This window comes from Apodemus sylvaticus, chromosome 1, assembly GCF_947179515.1.
Source record: "Apodemus sylvaticus chromosome 1, mApoSyl1.1, whole genome shotgun sequence".
Taxonomy (NCBI): domain Eukaryota; kingdom Metazoa; phylum Chordata; class Mammalia; order Rodentia; family Muridae; genus Apodemus; species Apodemus sylvaticus.
In genome coordinates, this window is record NC_067472.1 from 172,442,351 (window position 1) to 172,468,503 (window position 26,153).

Consider the following 26,153-nt stretch of genomic DNA (forward strand, 5'->3'; position numbering starts at 1 on the left):
CCTGTATATTTCTCTGGATCTCGTCTCCTGCCATCAAAGTCATAGGCGGAGAAGATGGCTCGATAGGGGCCCATTCTTCCCCATGAGATTCAGCTGCTCTTTTTTTGGGATGAGCTGCCTTTTTTACAATTAGCCCATCAGCACTGTCTCCGCATTTTTGTAACTTAGGGTGGGGAGTCAAACCCTTTCCCTTTCGCCAGAAGCAGCCTTAGGATGCAAGGTTCCGCGTGAACCTGTCCCGTTTTTCCCTATCTCTCTACCCCAAGCAGCCACTGTGCCGGGTCAGCACAATTTTGCTTGCTAAACCGTATCCCTCTGCACTCACAACAATAGTTTCAAAGAATAAAATTTTACACTAGCGCTAGCATTTACCTTCTATGTTGCTTACCGTGCGGATACCATCTTCTTTCCACTTTTTCTGCAAAGCTTCGCCAGATAGGGTCACCTCAGGAAATTCTTCCATATCAGGTCTGTCCGTGTTCAGGTGCCAATATGTTGCTGCCAGCGGCCACATACAAACCGGAATACCTGGAAGAGAATTCTGAGGTTAACGGGAAGGGTGCGAAAGAGAAATGAGTCAAGAGGACAGTTGCCCATAGAGACCGACTTTACTATCATTTAGTCAATATTTATAATCTTTGGAAAAACCACCCTGCCCCCCAAATGGCTGCGAGTTCATAGGATCTTCTTCTCGGCGGGTTGTCTGCTTTCAGTCACGCAGTTTTCTGCTGGTCTCCGGGTGGAGCTGCGCTGAGGCAGCCTTGGTAGTTAAGGTGAAAGCAGCTGTATTGTTCCCAACGAAACAAGGGCTGGAGATAACGACTGGGGAAGGGTGGAGGCTGTAGGCCAGGAATGCCGCAGCTTGAATAGGCTGGAGATAACGCCTGGGGAAGGGTGGGGGTTGCCAGCCAGGAGGGTCACAGCTAAATGCTGTGGGGGGAAGGGACATGTATATAGTTTAAATGAAAATGTACTAACTTGGTCAACAATGCTGCCCTAAAGAGTCATATAAGGCTTAGGCATCATTGTGGTAAGAGGGGAAAAAAGCCAGCAAGGTCCAGATGGCTAGGAAATTTGCTGTTAGATTTTGTCTCCTAGAGATGTCAGAGATGCTACACCCATGAAAATGGCTTGCTAACACAACTAAAAAAAAAGCAATTCCAATAGGCATGCTAACATGTGAAGAAAAACTCATGAGATCTCAACCTTAGTATTACAGACACCAAAAGAATTGTGAGAGTGGGAGAAACAGATTTCTCCAGGAGATGAGCCCAACAGTAGGATATCTAATTTCAAATTATCAGTCTGGAAAAAATATAAATTAAAAGTAACATGGTACAGACTGAGCAAGTTGAAGAATAATATATATGTATCAACAATCAAAGAAAATGAAGTTATGAATTTGAAAGAGTTTAAGACCAGTACATCAAAGGTGTGGAGTAAGGAAAAAGGAGAAAAATGTGATATAGTTTTGTTCTCAAAAGAGAAAAATATAGCTTATCTAAATTAAGAAATAAAATAATCAATATAAACAAACAAAAAGCAAATATGTGTATGTTAAGATATCGTAAATGTACAGGCTCCGGTTAAAAAAACCACCTTTCTACAATATACTACTGAGGTCCTGAGGAGTGTAGCTAAGGAGAAGAGCAGCTGCCAGATTTCCCCCAGTGAAGAATCTCAGAGATAGATAGGACACCTATTTGAAATTCAGTAATAAAACTGGTGACGTGTCTCAGCCATATTTAACTAGCACAACATTTACACACGCTGGGTATGTAAATGTACAAAATGGAAAGGAAGAAGTCAAACTATCATTATTTGCAGATGATATGATAGTCTACCTAAGTGACCCCCCCCCCAAAAAAATAACCTCCACTAGAGAACTCCTACAGCTGATAAACAACTTCAGCAAAGGGGCAGGTTATAAAATCAACTCAAGCAAATCAGTAGCTTCATATACTCAAAGGATAAGCAGGCTGAGAAAGAAATTAGGGAAATGACACCCTTTACAATAGCCACAAACAGTATAGAGTACCTTGGGGTGACTCTTACCAAACATGTGAAAGATCTGTATGACAAGAACTTCAAGACTCTGAAGAAGGAAATGGAAGAAGACGTCAAAAAATGGAAAAACCTCCCATGCTCATGGAGCGGGAGGATTAATATAGTTAAAATGGCCATTTTGTCAAAAGCAATATACAGATTCAACGTAATACCCATCAAAATACCAATTCAATTCTTCATAGAAATAGAAAGATCAATTCTCAAATTCATCTGGAATAAAAAAAAAAACCCAGGATAGCAAAAAAAATTCTAAACAACAAAAGAAATTCTGGGGGAAACAGTATCCTTGACCTCATGAAATACTACAGTGCAATAGTGTTAAAGAAACTGCATGGTATAGGTACAGTGACAGGCAGGCAGATCAATGGAACAGGATTGAAGATCCAGAAATGAACCGACACACTTATGGACACTTGACCCTCGACAAAGGAGCTGAAAACATCCAATTGAAAACAGATAACCTTTTCAACGAATGGTGCTGATTCAACTGGAGGGGAGCGAGCAGAAGAATGTGAATTGATCAATCCTTATCTCCATGTAATAAACTCAACTCCAAATGGATCAATTAGTGGTATGGACTCACTAATAAGTCGATAATAACCTAGAAAACTGGAATACCCAAAATATAATCCACACATCAAATGAGGTACAAGAAGAGAGGAGGAGTGGCCCCTAGTTCTGGAAAGATTCTGTGTAGCAGGATAGGGCAAAACCAGAACAAGGAAGTGGAAAGGGGTGGGTAGGAGATGAGGGGGAGGGAAGAGGACTTATGGGACTTTCGGGGAGTAGGGAGCTAGAAAAGGTGAAATACTTTGAAATGTAAATAAAAATATATTGATTAAAAACAATAAGAAAAAAAAAGATAGCGCTCCCTCCCTGCTCCAAGAACTCTGTGCTCCAAGGACTAGCTCTCACATTCCTCAGATATCTAGCACGTTGTTCATAGTAACTATGTTTGCCCAAGATAACCTGTAACCTTCCACGAAGCCATGAATTGCTGCTTGATCTCCCCATTCCTTATGACATGAATGAGAAAACCAATGACCAAATGTTGCCCTCTTACCTTCATACATGTGCCAGGAGAAAAATATGAACAGATTAATGGAATTTTAATTTTTCCATTTATTTAATGTATTCAAGAATTTTGAATGAAAATGAATGTATGTGGCCACAACATCAGATCCCCCCAAACTGAAATTACAGATAGTTGTTATCTGCCATATAGGAGCTGGGAAGTGAGTCCAGGCCCTCTGGAATAGAAGCAAGTGCTTTTAATTGGCAGAGCCATCTCTCTATCTCCCAAATCAATTATAAAAGACTTCTGACAGACATAGCCTATTACATATCCACCTATTCCATCACACCTGATCTAAATCTGTCCTGCTCCCACCAAGACCTCTGGAACTAAGAGGATTGCAATATTTGCCAAATGAGAACAGGTAGGCCAAAGAGATAGTTGTGAGGAGGGAGACTGTAGAGCACAAATTGCCATAAGAAGGCAAGAGGCACCTAAATGGAAGAAGCAGCTTGGTGGGAAACTCTGTATATACAGAATGTTAGCAACCAGACATCTTCACAGGTCTGCTCCAAGAGGGATCTAGTGGATATGTGGATTATGTTTTGTGTATTCCAGCCTTCACAAAATGATCACAAACTTTTCCATGTTCAAACTGTCCAGTCTAAATTAAATTGAATAAAAATGATCAAAGTTCCTGGAAACTGAATACACAGAACAACTGAATACTGCATATACAACAGGTACAGTTAGAGTTTGTGTCAAGCTCAAAGGATGATTTGGCTTGTAGGGAGAAGAGCTAGAGTTCAAGGTCATCTTCTGTCTCCTGGCAGTTCAAGGCCAGCCTGAGCTCTGTTAGACTATGTCTCAGAAAAAAATTTAAAATGCCCAGTAAAGGAATGCTAAGGGTGAGAGACATAGTCATCTTCAAATTCAAATTGGTGTTTTCCAATAGCAAAAAGTCTCCTTATAACCATACCTATAAGTAACAGTATAAAGAGTGAATGGTGTATATTTAAGAATATATATATATAATATTTGCACATATATATGTAAGAGTATAGTATGAAGAATGAGTGGTGTATATTTAAGAATGTGTATATATATATATATATATATATATATATATATATATATATATATATATATAATTTTTAATATTTCCAAATATATATATATATTTATACATATATACATATATGTGTGTGTTTGTGTGTGTGTTTGTGTGTGTGTGTGTGTGTGTGTGTGTGTGTGTAATGACAGATAATGGAAAAGGTATAAGTTTGAAAAATAGCAGGAGAGGTGCATCCATCTTGGTTCCGGACTCCGGGGATCGGATAGACTGAGGTACACAAACATAATCCGAGGCCAACACCGTGGTGGCCTGAGCCCGGCGGGCGTTGGCCTGCACCCAGGCCCTGGGCTGGTCGGGGGGCCATCGGGGTGCCAACCCAGCCAGGGGGGGGTTTGCCCAGGCCTGCGCGCGAGCCGCCGCCATTTTGCCTGCAGGACGACAGAGAGCTCTGGCGGACAGACCTGTAACAGGCATAGCCTGAGGCTAACAAAGCGGGGGTCTAGGCCCCAAAAGGCACAGGACTGACCCCAAGGACCAGGCGGCTTGGTGGGCCATCTGTGAGTCAACACGCCCAGGTAATTGTTAGCACAGCAGACTCTCCCTGCGCTATCAGGGAGCGCGGGCATGCACGCCCGCCATCCTAGTCACCTGGCGGACCCAATTAACAGTCATAGCCCTAGGGGAACTTTGCTCGGACCTTGGCCTCCCAGGCTTTTGCCTGGACTCAGGGACTGGGTAGCCAGGCTAACCTTGTGTGCGACAGCCCGGTTGGCGGATCGGCTGCCCAGCGGAGTGAGCGGAACACAGGGGAGATCACAGCAGCATACACCATCGGCACTCCCTGGGGGTGCACACGGGCTCCATCTGGTCCACAGACACAATCTGGGGCAAGGCCTCAGGCAGAAGCCCTCAGCTCTACTCCCTCCACTTCCAGATCCAGATCAGCCTGGGCAGCAGCACCACATCTCCAAGTCCTGCAAGTGGCTAGCTGGGCTTCCCGGGAGGCCAGCTGGGAAAAGTCAGTGTGCTCCAGTGAATCCAGCGGGCCCCAGCGGGAGTCTTCGGGTGCCTGCTTTGGGATCTGAACAGCCTGGGCAGCAGCACCCTGTCTACAAGCAGTGCAGGAGGTAAGCTGTGCACAAGAGGCCAACTGGGAAGGGGCAGTTTGCACTGGTGAGTTCAGCACTGAAAAGACAAACTAACACCAGTGAGAACTAGATGGCAAAAGGCAAACGCAGGAACATCACTAACAGAAATCAAGGCAATACAGCAACATCTGAACCCAATTCTCCTCTACCAACATGTCCTGGATACCCCATCACACCAGTAAAACAAGATTTGGATTTAAAATCACTGGTCATGATGCTGGTACAGGAACACATGAAGGACATACTTAAAGAAATTCAGGAGAAAATGGATCAAAAGTTAGAAGCCCTTGCAAGGGAAACACAAAAATCATTGAAAGAAATCCGGGAGAATACAAAAGCCAACAAGGAGGAAATGCAAAAAACACTTAAAGAAATACAGGAGAACTTTGGTCAACAGGCTGAGGTCATGAAAGAAGAAACACAAAAATCCCTTAAAGAAATACAGGAGAACTTTGGTCAACAGGCTGAGGTCATGAAAAAGGAAACACAAAAATCTCTTAAAGAATTACAGGAAAACACAAACATGCAAGTGAAGGAGCTAAGCAAAACCATCCAGGATCTAAAATCAGAAGTAGAAACAACTAAGAAAACTCAAAGGGAGACAACTCTGGAGATAGAAAGCCTTGGGAAGAAATCGGGGGACAGAGATGCAAATATCAACAACAGAATACAAGAGATAGAAGAAAGAATCTCAGATGCTGAAGATTCCATAGAAACCATGGACTCAAAAGTTAAAGAAAATGCAAAATGCAAAAAGCTTGTAACCCAAAATATCCAGGAAATCCAGGACACAATGAGAAGACCAAACCTAAGGATTATAGGCATAGATGAGAGTGAAGATTTACAACTTAAAGGGCCAGCAAATATCTTCAATAAAATTATGGAAGAAAACTTCCCTAACCTAAAGAGAGAGATGCCCATGAATATACAAGAAGCCTACAGAACTCCAAACAGACTGGACCAGAACAGAAATACTTCCCGTCACATAATAATCAAAACACCAAATGTTCTAAACAAAGAAAGAATATTAAAGGCAGTAAGAGAAAAAGGCCAAGTAACATATAAAGGAAGACCTATCAGAATCACAGCAGACTTTTCACCTGAGACTATGAAGGCTAGAAGGTCCTGGGCAGATCTCATGCAGACTCTAAGAGAACACAAATGCCAACCAAAACTACTATATCCAGCAAAACTCTCAATCACCATAGATGGAGAAACTAAGATATTTCATGACAAAACCAAGTTTGCCCAATATCTATCCACAAACCCGGCCCTAAAAAGGATAATAGGAGGACAACACCAATACAAGGAGGGAAACTTCACCCTGGAAAAAGCAAGATACTAACCTTTCATCAAACCCAAAAGAAGTTAAGCATTCAAATTTAAAAAATAACGTCAAAAATGATAGGAAGTAACAATCACTATTCCTTAATATCTCTTAACATCAATGGACTTAATGCCCCAATAAAAAGACACAGACTAACAGAATGGATACGTAAACAGGACCCTACATTTTGCTGCTTACAGGAAACACACCTCAGGGTCAAAGACAAACACTACCTCAGAGTAAAAGGCTGGAAGACAATTTTACAAGCAAATGGTCTCAGGAAACAAGCTGGAGTAGCCATTTTAATATCAGATAAAATTGACTTTCAACCCAAAGTCATCAAAAGGGACCCTGAGGGATACTTCTTGCTGGTCAAGGAAAAATACAAAAAGAAGAACTGTCAATCCTGAACATCTATGCCCCAAATGCAAGGGCACCCTCTTTCGTAAAAGAAACTTTATTAAAACTAAAAGCACACATTGCATGTAACACAATAATTGTGGGTGACTTCAACACTGCACTTTCCTCAATGGACCGATCAGGAAAACAGAAACTAAACAGGGACACAATGAAACTAATTGAAGCTTTGGACCAATTAGATTTACAGATATATATAGAACATTCTATCCTAAAACAAAAGAATATACCTTTTTCTCAGCACCTCATGGTACCTTCTCCAAAATTGACCATATAATTGGTCACAAGACAGACATCAACAAATATAAGAAGATAGAACTAATCCCATGCCTCCTGTCTGATCACTATGGAGTAAAAGTGGTCTTCAATAGCAACAGAAACAACAGAAAACCCACATACACGTGGAAACTGAACAATGCTCTACTCAATGATACCTTGCTCAAGGAAGAAATAAAGAAAGAAATTAAAGACTTTTTAGAACATAATGAAAATGAACACACAACATACCCAAATCTATGGGACACAATGAAAGCAGTGCTAAGAGGAAATCTCATAGCCCTGAGTGCCTCCAAAAAGAAAATGGAGAGAGCATACATTACCAGCTTAATGACACACCTGAAAGCCCTAGAACAAAAAGAAGCTATTTCGCCCAGGAGGAGTAGAAGGCAGGAAATCATCAAACTCAGGGCCGAAATCAATCAAGTAGAAACAAAGAGAACCATATAAAAAAATCAACAAAACCAGAAGCTGGTTCTTTGAGAAAATCAACAAGATAGATAAACCCTTAGCCAGACTGACCAAAGGGCACAGAGAAAGTATCCAAATTAACAAACTTAGAAATGAAAAGGGAGATATAACAACGGAAACTGAGGAAATCCAAAAAGTCATCAGATCCTACTACAAGAGCCTGTACTCAACACAACTGGAGAATCTGGAGGAAATGGACAATTTCCTTGACAGATACCAAATACCAAAATTAAATCAGGACCAACTAGACCATCTAAAGGGTCCCATAATGCCTAAAGAAATAGAAGGAGTCATAGAAAGTCTTCCAACCAAAAAAAGCACAGGACCAGATGGCTTCAGTGCAGAATTCTACCAGACCTTCAAAGAAGAGTTAACACCAATACTCTTCAAACTATTCCACAAAATAGAAACAGAAGGAACACTACCCAATTCCTTCTACGAAGCCACAATTACGCTGATACCAAAGCCACAAAAAGATCCAACAAAGAAAGAGAACTTCAGACCATTTTCCCTTATGAACATCGATGCAAAAATACTCAATAAAATTCTTGCCAACCGAATCCCAGAACACATCAAAACGGTCATCCACCATGATCAAGTAGGCTTTATCCCGGGAATGCAGGGTTGGTTCAATATACGGAAATCCATCAATACAATCCACTACATAAACAAAGAACAAAACCACATGGTCATTTCATTGGATGCTGAAAAAGCATTTGACAAAATTCAGCATCCCTTCATGCTTAAAGTCTTGGAGAGAACAGGAATTCAAGACCCATACCTAAACATAGTAAAAGCAATATACAGCAAACCAGTAGCCAGCATCAAACTAAATGGAGAGAAACTTGAAGCAATCCCACTGAAATCAGGGACCAGACAAGGCTGCCCCCTTTCTCCTTATCTTTTCAATATTGTACTTGAGGTACTAGCTCGGGCAATTCGACAACATAAGGTGGTCAAAGGGATACAAATTGGAAAGGAAGAAGTCAAACTATCATTATTTGCAGACGACATGATCGTCTACCTAAGTGACCCAAAGAACTCCACTAGAGAGCTCCTACAGCTGATAAACAACTTCAGCAAAGTAGCAGGTTATAAAATCAGCTCCAGCAAATCAGTGGCCTTCCTATACTCAAAGGATAAACAAGCTGAGAAAGAAATTAGGGAAATGACCCCCTTCACAATAGCCACAAACAGTATAAAGTATCTTGGGGTGACTCTTACCAAACATGTGAAAGATCTGTATGACAAGAACTTCAAGACTCTGAAGAAGGAAATGGAAGAAGACCTCAAAAAATGGGAAAACCTCCCATGCTCATGGATCGGTAGAATCAATATAGTTAAAATGGCCATTTTGCCTAAAGCACTATACAGATTCAATGCAATACCCATCAAAATCCCAACTCAATTCTTCACAGAGTTAGAAAGAGCAATTATCAAATGCATCTGGAACAACAAAAAACCCAGGATAGCTAAAACTATTCTCAGCAACAAAAGAAAATCTGGGGGAATCAGTATCCCTGACCTCAAGCAATACTACAGAGCAATAGTGTTAAAAACTGCATGGTATTGGTACAGTGACAGGCAGGAAGATCAATGGTACAGGATTGAAGATCCAGAAATGAACCCACACACCTATGGCCACTTGATCCTCGACAAAGAGGCTGAAAACATCCAATGGAAAAAAGATAGCCGTTTCAACAAATGGTGCTGGTTCAACTGGAGGTCAGCATGCAGAAGAATGCGAATTGATCCATCCTTGTCTCCTTGTACTAAGCTCAAATCCAAATGGATCAAGGACCTCCACATAAAGCCAGACACTCTGAAGCTAATAGAAAAGAAACTGGGGAAGACCCTTGAGGACATCGGTACAGGGAGAAAGTTTCTGAACAGAACACCAATAGCGTATGCTCTAAGAGCAAGAATTGACAAATGGGACCTCATAAAATTACAAAGTTTCTGTAAGGCAAAGGACACCATCAAGAGGACAAATCGGCAACCAACAAATTGGGAAAAGATCTTCACCAATCCTACACCAGATAGAGGACTAATATCCAATATATATAAAGGACTCAAGAAGTTAGACTCCACAAAACCAAACAACCCTATTAAAAAATGGGGTACAGAGTTAAACAAAGAATTCTCACCTGAAGAACTTCGGATGGCGGAGAAGCATCTTAAAAAATGCTCAACTTCATTAGTCATTAGGGAAATGCAAATCAAAACAACACTAAGATTTCATCTTACACCAGTCAGAATGGCTAAGATTAAAAATTCAGGAGACAGCAGGTGTTGGAGAGGGTGTGGAGAAAGAGGAACACTCCTCCACTGCTGGTGGGGTTGCAAATTGGTACAACCACTCTGGAAATCAGTTCGGCGGTTCCTCCGAAAACTGGGCACCTCACTTCCAGAAGATCCTGCTATACCACTCCTGGGCATATACCCAGAAGACTCCCCACCATGTAATAAGGATACATGTTCTACTATGTTCATAGCAGCCCTATTTATAATTGCCAGATGCTGGAAAGAACCCAGGTATCCCTCAACAGAAGAGTGGATGCAAAAAATGTGGTATATCTACACAATGGATTACTATTCAGCCATTAGAAACAATGAATTCATGAAATTCTTAGGCAAATGGATGGAGCTAGAGAATATCATACTAAGTGAGGTAACCCAGACTCAAAAGGTGAATCATGGTATGCACTCACTATTAAGTGGATATTAACCTAGAAAACTGGAATACCCAAAACATAATCCACACATCAAATGAGGTACAAGAAGAAAGGAGGAGTGGCCCCTGGTTCTGGAAAGACTCAGTGAAACAGTACTCAGCAAAACCAGAACAAGGAAGTGGGAAGGGGTGGGTGGGAGGACAGGGGAAGAGAAGGGGTCTTACGGGACTTTCGGGGAGTGGGGGGGGGCTAGAAAAGGGGAAGTCATTTGAAATGTAAATAAATTATATTGAATAAAAAGAAAAAAGAAAAATAGCAAAGATGGATATATGGGAGGGTGTGAGGGTTTGAGGGAAAAAAGGGAATGGCTAAATGATGTGATTATATTATAATCAAAAATGAAAGAAAAAATTCAGGATAATGTCTAAACAAGGGTGATAAGGCATTTGTACCAAGTGCATATATCACAGGTTCAGTCCTAAACCACATGAAATAAATCAATAGAAATAGTATCCAAAGGTTAAACATAATGAAAGTGAAGCATTAGAAATTAATATAAATGGATGAATGCAAGCTAAGCAGGAAAACGGCTATGGGGAAGAATAGACTAAGAGAAAATAAGAACACGGGGTTTCTCTGTGTGGTCCTGGCTGTCCTGGAACTCACTCTGTAGACCAGGCTGGCCTCGAACTCAGAAATCTACCTGCCTCTGCCTCCCAAGATCTGAAAATACAGGCATGAGCCACCAAGCCTGGCTTAGGACAGAGGATGTTAAAGGGGAGGGGGTGGGAGGACAAGAGGATTTTCACAGGGCATTAATAAGGGAAGCAATAGGAGGAATAGCACAAGCCTTTAATCCCTGAACACAAGCTTTTAATCCCAGAACACAAGCCTTTAATCCCAGAACACAAGACACAATTCTGAGAGTTTGAATGTCCAGGTCCAGGTCAGAAAAAGTTATAAAGGGAGACCTCATTCCCCTCAAAAAACAAAAACAATAAAAGGTGATGTGGACAAAACCAGAGGATGTTTGGAAAAGTGGAAGCTCCAAACCTGTTTTAAAAATTTCCTTGAGCTCAGGAAGTTAACATCTCAATAGCTCCACAAATCACTGATTCTGACCAGATTCACTACATCTCCCAAACTCTAAGGATATATAGAAACTGCTCAGACACCCACAGACCAGCCAAGCTATCTGAAAGAGGCTCAAATCACCTGAGTCAACAGAAAGACATTCTTTGACCTGTGGAGAAGTGCCTGTAGGTGGGGCAGTGCAGGCCAGGTTTCTAGCTTTCATGAGCAATTATTCTTGCTGGAGCAGGCTCTGGTGGCATAGATGATTTTTGAATTTTGAGCAATTCTCTTGTAAGTAACCCCTCACCCATATCCTTATGAATAAGCTTAATATAATTCATTCTTTGTCAAGATGTATTTTAGTGATACTTGAACTTTGGTCTTCTCCCCCTACCTGGTGTAAGGAGACATTTGTTCACATCTCTCCAGGAATACTGTCACAGAATAAAATCACAAGATAATCTGAGGATGAAATAGTGACTTGTAAATCTGAGGAATTACAAACAGCCATCTCATTGGATTTAAGGCCTTGGGAAAGGAGGAAATTGATGCCTGATATTGATGCCTGATATAGCCAATTACTCATTGCTAGTAAGGATTAAGACCTTAGGAAAACCTATTGCTGACACATTCCTAAACAAGCACAGTTCCTAACTGCATTCTAATGCCTTCTCTCCACCAAGTGTAGTTCTCACTCCTCAATTTTTTTCAACAAGGGAGGCCACTAGAGAAAACCACAACCATTCCAAATGCACAGGACAAGTGATCATTGGGCACCCAGCCACAACTGACCTATTGTATTAGTTTGGGTTCTCTAGAGTCACAGAATGTATGCACAGTCTCTCTATATATCTAGGGAATTTGTCGATTACTTACAGTCTATAGTCCAATTCCCCAACAATGGTCACCAGCAGCTGTGGATGGAAGTCCAAGGATCTAGCAGTTTCTCAGTCCCACGAGGCAAGCAGGCAAGGAAGAGTGAGTAATCTTCCTTCTTCCAATGTCCTTATATATCTCCAGCCAGTGTATAGTCCAGATTAAAGGCTGGATGTCTCCAGCAGAGGGTATGGCCCAGATTAAAGGCTGTAGTTCTCCAGCAGAGGGTGTGGCCCAGATTAAAGGCGTGAGCATTCCTGACTTTAATCCCAAATGATCTTGAACTCCGACATCTTGTCTTAGCCACTATGCTTCAAGATCTCCATACCAAGATCGAGGTCAGAAAGGTATATCTCTGAGCCTCCAAATTAGGATCATAGGGGAGCCTTCCAATTCTAGACTGTAGTTCATTCCAGATATGGTCAAGTTGACAACCAGGAATAGCCACCACATCTGTCTCCATGTACTAAGCTCAACTCCAAATGGATCAAAGAACTACACATAAATTCAGACACTCTGAAACTAATAGAAAAGAAACTGGGGAAGACCCTTGAGAACATCGGTTCAAGGGGAAAGTTTCTGAACAGATCAACAATAGCTTATGCTCTAAGATCAAGAATTGACAAATGGGACCTCATAAAATTACAAAGTTTCTGTAAGGCAAAGGACACCATCAAAAGGACAAATCGGCAACCAACAAATTGGGAAAATATCTTCACCAACCCTACATCAGATAGAGGGCTAATATCCAATATATACAAAGAATTCAAGACGTTAGACCCAAGAAAACCAAATAACCCTATTAAAAATGGGGTACACAGTTAAACAAAGAATTTTCACCTGAAGAACTTCGGATGGCACAGAAGCATCTTTAAAAAAAATCCTCAACTTCATTAGTCATGAGGGAAATGCAAATCAAAACAACCCTGAGATTTCACCTTACACCAGTCAGAATGGCTAAGATTAAAAATTCAGGAGACAGCAGGTGTTGGCGAGGATGTGGAGAAAGAGGAACACTCCTCCACTGATGGTGGGGTTGCAAATTGGTACAACCACTCTGGAAATCAGCCTGGCAGTTCCTCAGAAAACTGGTCACCTCACCTCCAGAAGAACCTGCTATACCACTCCTGGGCATATAGCCAGAGGATTCTCCAGCATGTAATAAGGATACATACATGCCCCACAATGTTCATAGCAGCCCTATTTATAATAGCCAGAAGCTAGAAAGAACCCAGTTATCCCTCAACAGAAGAATGGATGCAAAAAATGTGGTATATATACACAATGGAGTACTATACAGCCATTAGAAACAATGAATTCATGAAATTCTTAGGCAAATGGATGGAGCTGGAGAACATCATACTAAGTGAGGTAACCCAGTCTCAAAAGATCAATCATGGTATGCACTCACTAATAAGTGGATATTAACCTAGAAAACTGGAATACCCAAAACATAATCCACACATCAAATGAGGTACGAGATGAAAGGAGGAGTGGCCCCTAGTTCTGGAAAGACTCAGTGTAGCAGTATAGGGCAAAACCAGAACAGGGAAGTGGAAAGGGGTGGGTAGGAGATCAGGGGGAGGGAAGGGGGCAGATGGGACTTTCAGAGAGTGGGAGGCTAGAAACGGTGAAATCATTTGAAATGTAAATAAAAATATATTGAATAAAAAAATAAGCAAAAAGAAAGAAAGAAAGATAGATAGATAGAGCTCCCTTCCTACTCTAAGAACTCTGTGCTCAAAGGACTAGCTCTCACATTCCTCAGACATTTGGCACATTGTTCATAGTAACTATCTTTGCCCAAGATAACCTGTAACCTTCCGCGGAGCCATGAATTGCTGCTTGATCTCCCCATTCCTTATGACATGAATGAGAAAACCAATGACCAAATGTTGTCCTCTTACCTCCATACATGTGCCAGGAGACAAATATGAACATATTAATGGAATTTTTAATTTTTCCATTTATTTTATGTATTCAAGTATTTTGACTGAAAATGAATGTATGTGGCCACAACATCAGATCCCCCAAAACTGAAATTACTGATAGTTGTTATTTGCCACATAGGAGCTGGGAATTGAGTCCAGGCCATCTGAAATAGCAGCAAGTGCTTTTAATTGGCAGAGCCATCTCTCTATCTCCCAAATCAATTATAAAAGACTTCTGACAGACATAGCATATTACATATCCACCTACTCTATCACACCTGATCTAAATCTGTCCTGCATCCACCAAGACCTCCGGAACTAAGAGGATTGCAATATTTGCCAAATAAGAACAGCTAGGCCAAAGAGATAGTTGTGAGGAGGGAGACTGTAGAGCACAAATTGCCATAAGAATGCAAAAGGCACCTAAATGGAAGAAGAGGAAGCTCTGTGAGAGTCTCCATATATACAGAGTGTTAGCAACCAGACATCTGGCCCAAGAGGGATCTAGTGGCATCACTAGCTGCCAAGATATGACACATTTCTTTTGTTGTTAGAAACAGCATCTTTCCTATGTACATGCTCTATATCCACTTATAATAAGCCAGTAACTCTCCTTCCCAAGCTCTTTCTCCTTCCATCTTCACTCAGAGACAGCCGCTGCATGCCCTCTCTCCCAGGTCTGTCACATGGTGTGATTTTGTGGTTTCCACCCTTAAATAATACAAAGTATTCAGAAGGAAGCAGCCTTCACAAAATGATAACAAATGTTTCCATGTTCAAACTGTCCAGTCTAAATTAAATTGAATAAAATTGATCAAAGTTCCTGGAACCTGAATACACAGAACTGAATACAGCATTTACAACAGGTACAGTTAGAGTTTGTCTCAAGCTCAAAAGATGATCTGGGTTGTAGAGAGGACAGCTAGAGTTCATGGTCATCTTCTGTCTCCTGGCAGTTCAAGGCCAGCCTGAGCTGTGTTAGACCATGTCTCGGGAAAAAATTTAAAATGTCCAGTAAAGGAATGCTTAAGGTGAGAGACATAGTCATCTTCAACTTCAAATTGGTGTTTTCCAATAGCAAAAAGTCTCCTTACAAACATACATATAAGTAACAGTATAATGAATGGTGTATATTTAAGAATATATATATATATATATATATATATATATATATATATATATATATATATATATATTTTAATATTTCCACATATATATGTATTTATACATATATACATATATGTGTGTTTGTGTGTGTGTGTGTGTGTGTAATGACAGATAATGGAAAAGCTATAAGGTTGAAAGATAGCAAAGATGGATATATGCGAGGGTTTGAAGGGTTTGAGGGAAGAAAAGGAAGGGGTAAATGATGTGATTATATTATAATCGAAAATAAAATAAAAAATTCAGTATAATGTCTATACAGTGGTGATAAAGCATTTGTACCAAGTGCATAAAACACAGGTTCAGTCCTCAACCACATGAAATAAACCTATAGAAATAATATCCAAATGTTAAACATAATGAAAGTGAAGCATTAGAAATGAATATGAATGGATGAATGCAAGCTAAGCGGGAAGATGCCTATGGGGACGAAGAGACTAAGAGAAAGATAAGAACAGAGGGGAGAAGAAAGTAGCGACAATATGAAAACATAATAATAATAATTATGGATTTGTATTGTTTGGTTTTATTGTATTAAAACAGGCTATTACTGAACCACCAACTAAAAAGCATACATGGGTTGGATCAAGCTCCTCTCCCTGACATGTATAGCAGTTGTGCAGCTTGGTTTTCATGTGGTCCCCCAACAACTGGAGTGGGAGGTGTCTGTCCCTGACTTTATTGCACAGTTGTTGGTCTAACTGGGGTAACTTTACTGGCTTCCATGGGAGAAGATGTGCCTGGTCCTTCAGTGACTTGATGTTCCAGGGTGGTTTGGTATGGGGACTGGGAGAACTCTCCATTCTCAGAAAGGGAGGGCCTGTGTGTCTGTGGGACTTTGAGGAGGGCAGGGGTGGAGAGGGCTGTGTTCAGGATGCAAAGTTAGTATATATATAAACAAAGTTAGTATATATATATATATAATAAATATATATATATTTATTAATGGAAAAAATAAAACAGGCTCTTACTATGTATATAGTCCTGGCTGGCTTGAGGGCAACTACTTAGCCCAGACTGGCGTTGAACTCAGAGATCCATCTGCCCTTCCTGAATATTGGTATTAAAGCATGTGATACCACACCTAGCCTGGAAGCCTCCTCTGTAACATCTGGATCTCATAGTTTTAAAAAGTGTTGACATACACCTTTAATCCTATTTCTGGAAAGGCAGATGTAGGAGTTCAAGACCGTCTACAAGGCTACAAAAAGAAACCCGTTCTCATAAAAACTCTTAAAAATTACTATGCAAGCTGCCAAGAGAGAAAAACATTCACCACTTTTACCCAGCTGTGAAGCTCATGGAACCCACCAATTATTACCTGTTTTATAGTAACAGTTCTTCCATATTGGAGAGAAGTTCAGGACAGAGGATTTTTTTGTTTGTTTTGTTTTGGTTTTTTTTTTAATTTTTTTATATTTGTGTAATCATTTTTTCATGTATTTTTTATACTGTCACAGAATAAAATCACAAGATAATCTGAGGGTGAAATAGTGACTTGTAAATCTGAGGAATTACAAACAGCCATCTCATTGGATTTAAGGCCTGGGAAAAGGAGTAAATTGATGTCTGATATTGTAAACCTAGCCATTTACTCATTGCTAGTAAGGATTAAGACCTTAGGAGAAGCTATTGCTGCCACATTCCTAAACTAGCACAGTTCCTAACTGCATTCTAATTCCTTCTCTCCACCAAGTGTAGTTCTCACTCCTCATTTTTTTTCAACAAAGGGAGGCCACTAGAGAAAACCACAACCATTCCAGTTGCAGAGGACAAGCGATCATTTGGCACCCAGCCACACCTGACCTATCTACAACACAATTCCTTCACCCAGGCTCAGGAAGCATTGCAGACATAGACAATAACACAAAGGCAATTGTGGTCAAAATGCAGAGAATAATTAACCGTGGGGTACCCAGTTCAAGATGTATATAATTTGTATAAAAAAGGTCCCCAATTGAGGAGTAAGGGAAAGAATTGAACAAGCTAAAGGGGCTTGTAATCCAATAGGAAGAAAAACAATATCAATCAACAAGAATCCCCAGAGCTCCCAGGGTCTAAAACACCAACCAAAATGTACAAATGGAGGGACCCATGCTCCAGTCTCACATGTACAGTGGAGTAGAGAATGGGTGAGTGGGTGGGGAACACCCTCAGAGAAGCAAGTAGAGGGGAGATGGAAGAGGGGGGTTCCAGTGGGAAAACAAGGAATGTAGTTAACATTTAAAATGTAAATAAAAAATATCCAATAAAAGAAAGAAAACTTAAAAAAAAAACTCAAAGAATTGAGTTTAACTGCACATGTCTTTAATTAACAAAATTTACCAAAGTGAAATATTCAAAAAAGAAGAGGAACCAAAGGGTTCCCAGAAATAACAACATGGTAAGTAGGGTTGGGCAAAGTCAGGGACAACAGATTTCGCAAACAACACAGTACCTAGGGTAATGTCAAATCTGTAGAGGCCTTGAACCCAGAACTAGTCCTTGGATGCAAGCATTTTAGACTACATGGATCTTCAAATCTGAAGATTTGATGGAGTTTGAGCTGCAGCTGGCCATACGAAGGTGGCAGAGTACTAGAGCTTTGACCAGGGCTGAGTCTTATCCCTGGAATAGAGTCTGATGCTTGTTCAATTTCTGCAGATTGAACTGGGTACATGGCCTTTCTTGATGGAAATGGGCCAGTGTTTGCTGTTGTCTGGGTATGTGCAGACAGAACCTCAACCAGAATGTTCCCCATGCGTGATCAAGACTAGGGAAGTGATGGTAAGATACCAGAGGAGCTGGGTTGAAGAAGGGAGTCAACATCTGCTAGGTTTAGGGACACAGGATCACCAGTGGCCCCAGCATTAAAAGAGTCAACCCCTGGTGGGTTTGGGGACGTAGGATCAGCAGTGGCCCCAGCATTAATGGGGTCATGATCTCCTGTGCTGGTGCCGTGAGTGCAGTCTCTTCTACCTTGATTCCTAGGTGATTTTAGAAGTTCTTGAGGATGCTCCCAAAAGTATCTAGACCTCCGGTTCTTAAACCATAACTGGAGAGACAAACAAAGAATAAACAGAGGGAGGAACACACTAATCTAGGCCCTAGATCTTAAGCTGCTGTGTGGAAAGACAAGGTATTTGTTTCCTCTCTATGTGAGCTCCCATTGACACACCACAGGGTCTTGAAGGCCCAAAAGGAAGGAGGAAGGCATTATGGGTAGGACATGAACCTATGGGGACAATCGAAATTTCTGATCTACAAAATCAGAGGATTCAAAGAAACCCTGATCTTTAAACAACTGGAAGCCTGAAGGGGCACAAGTATAGCTCTAGTTTGTCAAAGGGTTTCTGAGAGGTCAAAGAGGGATGCAGTGTCTAACACATGCATGGTCCGTGCTAGTGAAACCTTCAGCCAACTTTCTGTAACCAGAAACCAGGCCGCCCCTAACAAATTTACATCAGAAATGATGGGAGTCTGGGGGGGGAGCTTCAGGTGGCTAACAGGGGAGTGGCTATACTGAATAGATGGGAGAGGAACAAGAGTGGGGAAAGACCCAGATCTGTTGTTCTGTCACACCAATATTTTGTGCCAGCTCCTGGCATTGTTGGTCAGAAGGATACTTGGACTTTTCAAAGAAGAATTTTTCAAGCTTCTTCTTTTGTTCAGGGTTGTATCTGGTATGCCCTCTCCACTCCCTGATAGGAGCCTCGCAGGGGATGTTTGGACTTGGCAGGACTCGAGGAGCCACAACTGGAGCTAGGAGACCAGGAAAAACCTGAAAGCCTGGCTTCCTGGAGATACTGGAGACATTAGTGGACCTTCAAGTAATAGGATTTGTGATCTTTGAAGATCGTGAGGCACTAGGGGACCTGGAGTCATTTGGAGACCTTCAGGTAACAGAGGTCTTTGGGGCATTTGGTGATTATGAGGCACTATCAGGGCTGGAGGCATTTGGGGATTTGGAGACAATGAAGGTTTAGAGGTCCAATGTGTAGGTAGAATTGTTGGAGGAGCATTCTGCATCAGGAAGCCTAGAGTAAAGAATAAAAGAGGTCAAAGAGATCACATAGCCCTAAGTAACTGCCCCTCAAGCTTTCTGATCAATTATACCTGACATACTTTACAGAGGGTTTTAGGCTATCTTGGTTGGAGAAGCAGAAGAACAATGCGCAGATATTTATCCTAAGAACCGGCACCCAGGCAAGCACCCTGACTTCTACCTGCCTGCCAGTTCTAGCATGCATCTTGCCCTCAATTTGCCATTTAAAAAACAGTAAACACTCCAGGCAGTAATGGCCTATGCTTTAATCCCAGTACTTGGGAGGCAGAGGCAGGTGAATCTCAGAGCTCACAGATAACCAGGTCTACAGAATGACTTCTAGGACAGTCAAGGCTGTAGAGATAAACCCTGTCTGGAAAAACTAAAATAAATAAATAAATAAACAACTACTTTGCTAATACAGTACCCTCAACCCAGAGTGACTGGGGCTGGAGAAGGATCTCACTCTGGATTTGCTATGCAGCTGCTGAAAGCTTGCTGTTCCTCTCTTAGCTCCCTTTGTCCCTAAGAAACGGATAAAATGCCCCATACCACCTACAGTATCCATTCAGCTTCCCTAGTACAACTCACCTGGAAAATCAGTAGGCTCCTCCATCTTGGCGTACTCTGTTCTGGTGTTTTAGGATTTTGATCCCAGGACCTGGAAGTAAATCACCTCTGATTATTGCGCCCTCCATGCCCACCTATTCCAATTCTTTCTTGCCCTGTTGCTTTGGCAACACTCTGTTTTCTCTATATAGCCCTCACCTACAACTTTGCAGTCACACCTTCTCAGATGTGACCTTGATGTCTGCAGTTTTGTTTCCTATTTTTGACACAGGGTGTTTCAAGCTCCAGGATTTCCTGGAACTCCCTATGTTATCAGATTCTTGGCAAACTCCAAGAGACCTGCTTGATTTTGCCTCCCTCCTAAGAACTTGTGTTAAAGGTGTGAACAACCACACCCATCAGTTCATCTTTTCTGTTTGCGAAGCCTCTGACTGCTGCTTTGTGCTAGGAACTTGGACACAAACACCATCTTAGCTCTGCTTTTCAAGGACTCCATCCCTGCTTCCCATTTCAGGCTATGCACTCAGTCAGCTTTCTCAAAGTTCTTCTTCATCACTTTCTAATGCTTGTGGCCCTCTCCACTCAAAACAGGGCCTCTGAGTTGAATGTCAGCCTGGTTTACACAGTGAGTTCTAGGACAGCAAGGGCCGCATGAAAAAATGCTATATTAAAATAATAATAAATTAAATTTAAAAATTAAAAAAGAATCCTGTGTACTATTCCATTTCTCTGAGTGACTGTCTTCTCTACCTTTACCTTTCTATAATATTTTTATCTGTTTTTATTTTACCTATTTATTTTACATCCCTATCACTGTTCTCCTCCCAGTCACCCTTCCCATGATTCTTCTTTCCATCTCCATCCTCTTTTCCTCTGAGTGGGTAAGGACCCAGGGAATATTTCACCAGTCTAGCACATCAAATCTTTGTAAGACTGGGCACATACTCTCTCACTGAAGCCAGACAAGGTGGTCTATTTAGAAAAACATATCGTACAGAGAGGCAACGGATTTCTGGATAGCTTTTGCTCCAGTAGTTCATGGGACCAACTTGAAGACTAAGCTGCACTTTGGGTACACATGTGCAGGGAGGCCTAGTTCCAGCCCATGTATGTCCTTTGGTTGGTGGTTCATTCTCTGAGAGCCCCAAGGATTCAGGTTAGTTGACTCAGTAGGCCTTCTTGTGGAGTTCCTATCTCCTTAGGGACTTTAATCCTTCCTCATAGGCTTCCATAATTGTCCTCAAGCTCCATCTAGGGTTGGTTCTGGGTGTCTGCTTCTGAGTCAGCTTCTGAGTCAGTGTAGACTCTCTCAGAGGACAGCCATATCAGACCCCTATCTACAAGCATAAGAGAATATCATTAATAGTTTCATTGAATCCTGCTGTTTTATTAATATTTTTATTTTCTATATTCTTTGCTTACATTCCAAATGATTTCCCCTCTACCAGATCCCCCCTCCCCATATGTCCCGTAAACCTTCTTCTCTCAACCCATTCTCCAATCACCTCTCTCCTTTTTCTCTGTCCTTATACTACCCTCCAACACTACATCAATCCTTTCCAGGATCAGGACCCTCTCCATACTTCTTCATGGGATTCATTTGTTAAGCTATTTGTGCCTTGGGTATTCAGAGCTTCTGGGCTAATTAATATCCACTTATCAGAGATTGCATTCCATGTGTATTCTTTTGTGATTGGGTTACCTCACTTGGGATGATATTTTCCAGATCAAAACATTTGCCTAAGAATTTTGTGAATTCATTGTTTCTAATTGCTGAATAGTATTCTATTATGTAAATATACCACATTTTCTGTATCCATTCCTCCTTTGAGAGAAATCTGGGCTCTTTCCAGCTTCCAGCTATTATAAATAAGGCTGTTATGAACAGAGTGGAGCATGTGTCTTTATTGCATGCCGGGGAATCCTTTGGGTATATGTCCAGGAGAGGTATAGCAGGTTCCTCGGAAAATGTCATGTCCAGGTTTCTGAGAAACGGCCAGACTGATTTCCAAAGTGGTTGTACCATCTTACGCCCCACCAGCAGTGGAGGAGTGTTCCTTTTTCTCCACATCCTCGCCAACACCTGCTGTCTCCTGAGTTTTTGACCTTAGCCATTCTAACTGGTGTAAGGTGAAATCTCAGGGTTGTTTTGATTTGCATTTCCCTAATGACTAATGATGTTGAGGACTTCTTAAGGTGTCTTTTGGCCATCCGAATTTTTTCAGGTGAAAATTCTTTGTTTAGATCTGTACCCCATTTTAATAGGGTTATTTATTTCCCTGGAGTCTAACTTCTTGAGTTCTTTGTATATATTGGATATTAGCCCTCTATCTGATGTAGGGTTGGCGAATATCCTTTCCCCATATGTTGGTTGCCGTTTTGTCCTTTTAACAGTGTCCTTTGCCTTACAGAAACTTTGTAATTTTATGAGGTCCCATCTGTCAACACTCCTGGGCATATACCCAGAGTACTCCCCAGCATGCAATAAGGACAAACACTCCACTATGTTCATAGCAGTCTTATTTATAATAGCCACAATTTGGAAAGAACCCAAATGTCCCTCAATGGAGGAATGGATACAGAAAATGTGGTATATTTACACAATGGAATACTACTCAGCAATTAAAAACAATGAATTCATGAAATTCTTAGGAAAATGTTGGATCTGGAAAATATGATCCTTAGCGAGGTAACCCAATCACAAAAGAATATACATGAAATGCAGTCACTCATAAGTGGATATTAATAACCCCAGAAGGTCTGAATACTCAAGACACAATTAACATATCAAATCATTCCCAAGAAGAAGGAAGGAGAGGTTTCTGGTTCTGGAAAGGCTTGATCCAGAATTGTAGCACAGTACCAGGGCAAAGAAATGGGAAGGGGGTTATTGGGAATGGGCAGAGAGAAGATGGCTTATGGGACTTATGGGGAGGGGAGGACCCAGGAAAAGAGAAACCATTTGGAATGTAAACAAAGAATATAGAAAATAAAAAAAGCAAAGGCCTGTAATAAAATTCTATGAACAGCATATGCTGAAAAATTTAAGATCCTAGCTTCTTGTATTGAAGCAGAGACAATATATTTTTTCTTACATAAAGTAAGTCTATATCTGAACTATATTTTGAATCATACCTCCATGAATCTGTTAAAAAATATTTTTTTGGCCAGAAACTCGGCAGGTGAGGCTATAAGACAAAAGAAGCATCTTACAAACTTGTACTGAGACAGCTCTGAACTTACAACTCAAATATCTTTTTCTCTGAGTCTCTTGGCTCTATGTCCAGACCACCACCCACCAATTCTTCATGGCAGTAGCCTGCAGCCAGACCTAATTGTTAAAAGAAACCGGTACTTTTAGGGTTCATAAAAATTCTACTATTTTTTCTCTGTAGTCAAAAGGAGATTGATTGCTATTAAATAAATTTCCACTGAGATATGTTTTACAATCTTGGGGCGGGGGGGTGAAATTTTGCTGATTGTCTGATTCACTTTTATGTGCAATGGATTCCTGAACACATCCTGTGTCTATTTCCCCAGTTCCAGAATGTAAAATTGGAATAGATAAACCCACAGATTGGCAGAATTCACAAACTGGTTACCTGACCTGTGGAGTGACAGCTGTTATGGTTGGCAATGCTAAAGGGAAGCCGTTAAGGTTGCCTCTGCCACAGAAAATAGTGAATAAACAGCAGTATGGTATTCCTGGAGGAATATTATCAAGTAGTTGAAAGGTGCAGGGGTGGTGGTTCCCACCACATATCCCTTTAACTCTATTATGTGGCCAGTTCAGAAGACAGATGGATCAGGGAGAATGACAGTTGACTACAGAAAACTAAATCAGGTAGTAATTCTGATTGCAGTTGCTGTACCAGATGCAGCTTTGTTACTTGAGCAAATGAACACATCTCCTGCTAAATGGTATGCATTTACTGATTGCACAAATGCCTTTTTCTCAGTACCTGACCATAAGGTCCACCAATATCAATTTGCTTTCAGTTGCCAAGGCCAGCAGTATACCTTTACAATTTTGCCTCTAGGATATATTACCTCTCCTCCCCTGTGTCGTAACTCAGAAGAGAACTTGATCATTTGACTCTTCCACAAAATATCACATTGGGGCACTATATTGATGCCATTATGCTGATTGGACCAAGTGAGCAGAATGTAGCAACCACTTTGGACTCATTAGTAACACATGTGTGTTTTAGATTATGAGAAAGAAATCCAACAAAAAAATCAAGGTCCATCTACCTCAGTTAAATTCCTAGGAGTCCAGTGCTGTGGGCATATTGAGATATTGCTTCTAAGTTAAGTTATTGCACCTTTCCCCTCCCACCACCAAGAAAGAAGCACAACATGTTTTGGGTCTATTCTGATTTGAGACAGCACATTCTTCACTTGCATGTGTTCCTCAGGGCTATTTATCAAAAGACTCAGAAAGCTTCTAGCTCTGTGTGGGTCCTGGAACAGGAGTGGGTTCTTCAACAGGTACAGGTGGTTGTGCTGCCTTCTCTACCACTTGGACCATATGATCCAGCAGACATTATAGTACTTGAGATGTCAGGCAGATAGAGATGCTGTTTGGGGCCACTGGCAGGCCAATGTAGTTGAATCACAGAAGAGACTTTTGAGATTATGGAGGAAAGCTCAACCATCATCTCTAGACAACTACTTTCCCTTTGCAAAAGAGATCTTGGCCTACTATTAGGCCTTCATGAATACTGAATGTTTGAAAATAGGACACCTATTTACTATATGACCTGAACTACCCATCATGAGTGGGGTATCTCAGACCCTCCAAGTCATAAAGTGGGAGGTACTCAGCAACAGTATATTATCAAATGGAAGTGGTATATATGTGACCATGCCACAGCAAAGTACGTCATGAAGTCACAAGCAAGTTACATGAAGTAGTTACTCAAATGTCCACGGTTTCGTTACGTGTTACACTGCCATCTGCCATCAAGCATGCACCTATAGCCTCATGGGGTGTTCTCTATGATCAGGCGACAGAAGAAGAAAAGACTAATCTGGTTGACTGATGGCTCTGCATATTATTCAGGCACCACCCATCAATGGACAGCTTCAGCATACAACCTTTCTGAGGGACAACCCTGAATGATACAGGTGAAGGAAAATCTTCACAGAGGGCAGAAATTCAGGCATGAATAAGGCAAAGGGCTGCATCAAAATGACAAAATGTTAGCCAACGGAATGGGAAAAATATTCACTAAGCACATTTCTGACAGAGGGCCGATATCTAAAATATGTAAATAATTAAAGAAAGTAGATAACCAACAAGCCAAATAATCTAATTTAAGATGTAATACATGTCTAAACAGAATTTTCAACAGAAGATTATCAAATGGCTGATAAGAACTGAAATGAATATACCATATTCTTAGCCATTTGAAAAAAGCAAATCAAAATGACTCAGGAATTCTATCTTACAAGTTGCAGAATGGCTAAGATCTATATGATAAGTAAACATTCTGGAGCAAGGGATAGCTCTCCATTGCTTGTGAGAGTATAGATCTGTACAGCGAAAATGCAAATCAATATGGTTTCCACAGAAAATTAGAACTAAATTTGCCTGATGACACAGATATAATAGTACAAGGTTGTTTCACTGTAACACAAGAACTCTTGTTCAATCAACTATGTTCTGAGTAGCTTTTTTCATAATAGTCACACACTGGAAAATAACTATATGTCCCTGAACTGAAGAATGAGAAAAAATATGGACTATTTACAAAGTAGAGTATTAAACAACTGATAAATATATTGAATTTTTTGATCATTGAACAGCAGAAAAATAATGTTCATAAAATTTTTAGGGAAATGCATGGAGCGAGAAAAGATCACCTTGTATGAGGCAAACTAGTCCTAGAAACACAAACATAATATTTACTCACATATACATGAATATTAGCCTTAAAATAAAGGACAACTTTTCAACATTTCACAGACCAAGAGAAGCTATGTAAAGAAAAGAACTCAAGGGTAGGTCACATGACACTAGTGAGAAAAAGAATAAACA

At 40.9% G+C, this 26,153-nt stretch overlaps 1 pseudogene; it reads right to left on the bottom strand.

The window, feature by feature from the left end:
• LOC127693704 (zinc finger protein 264-like) overlaps window positions 1-20,156 on the bottom strand; it is a 76,217-nt pseudogene extending 56,061 nt beyond the window's left edge.
• Window positions 20,157-26,153: the final 5,997 nt, after the last annotated feature.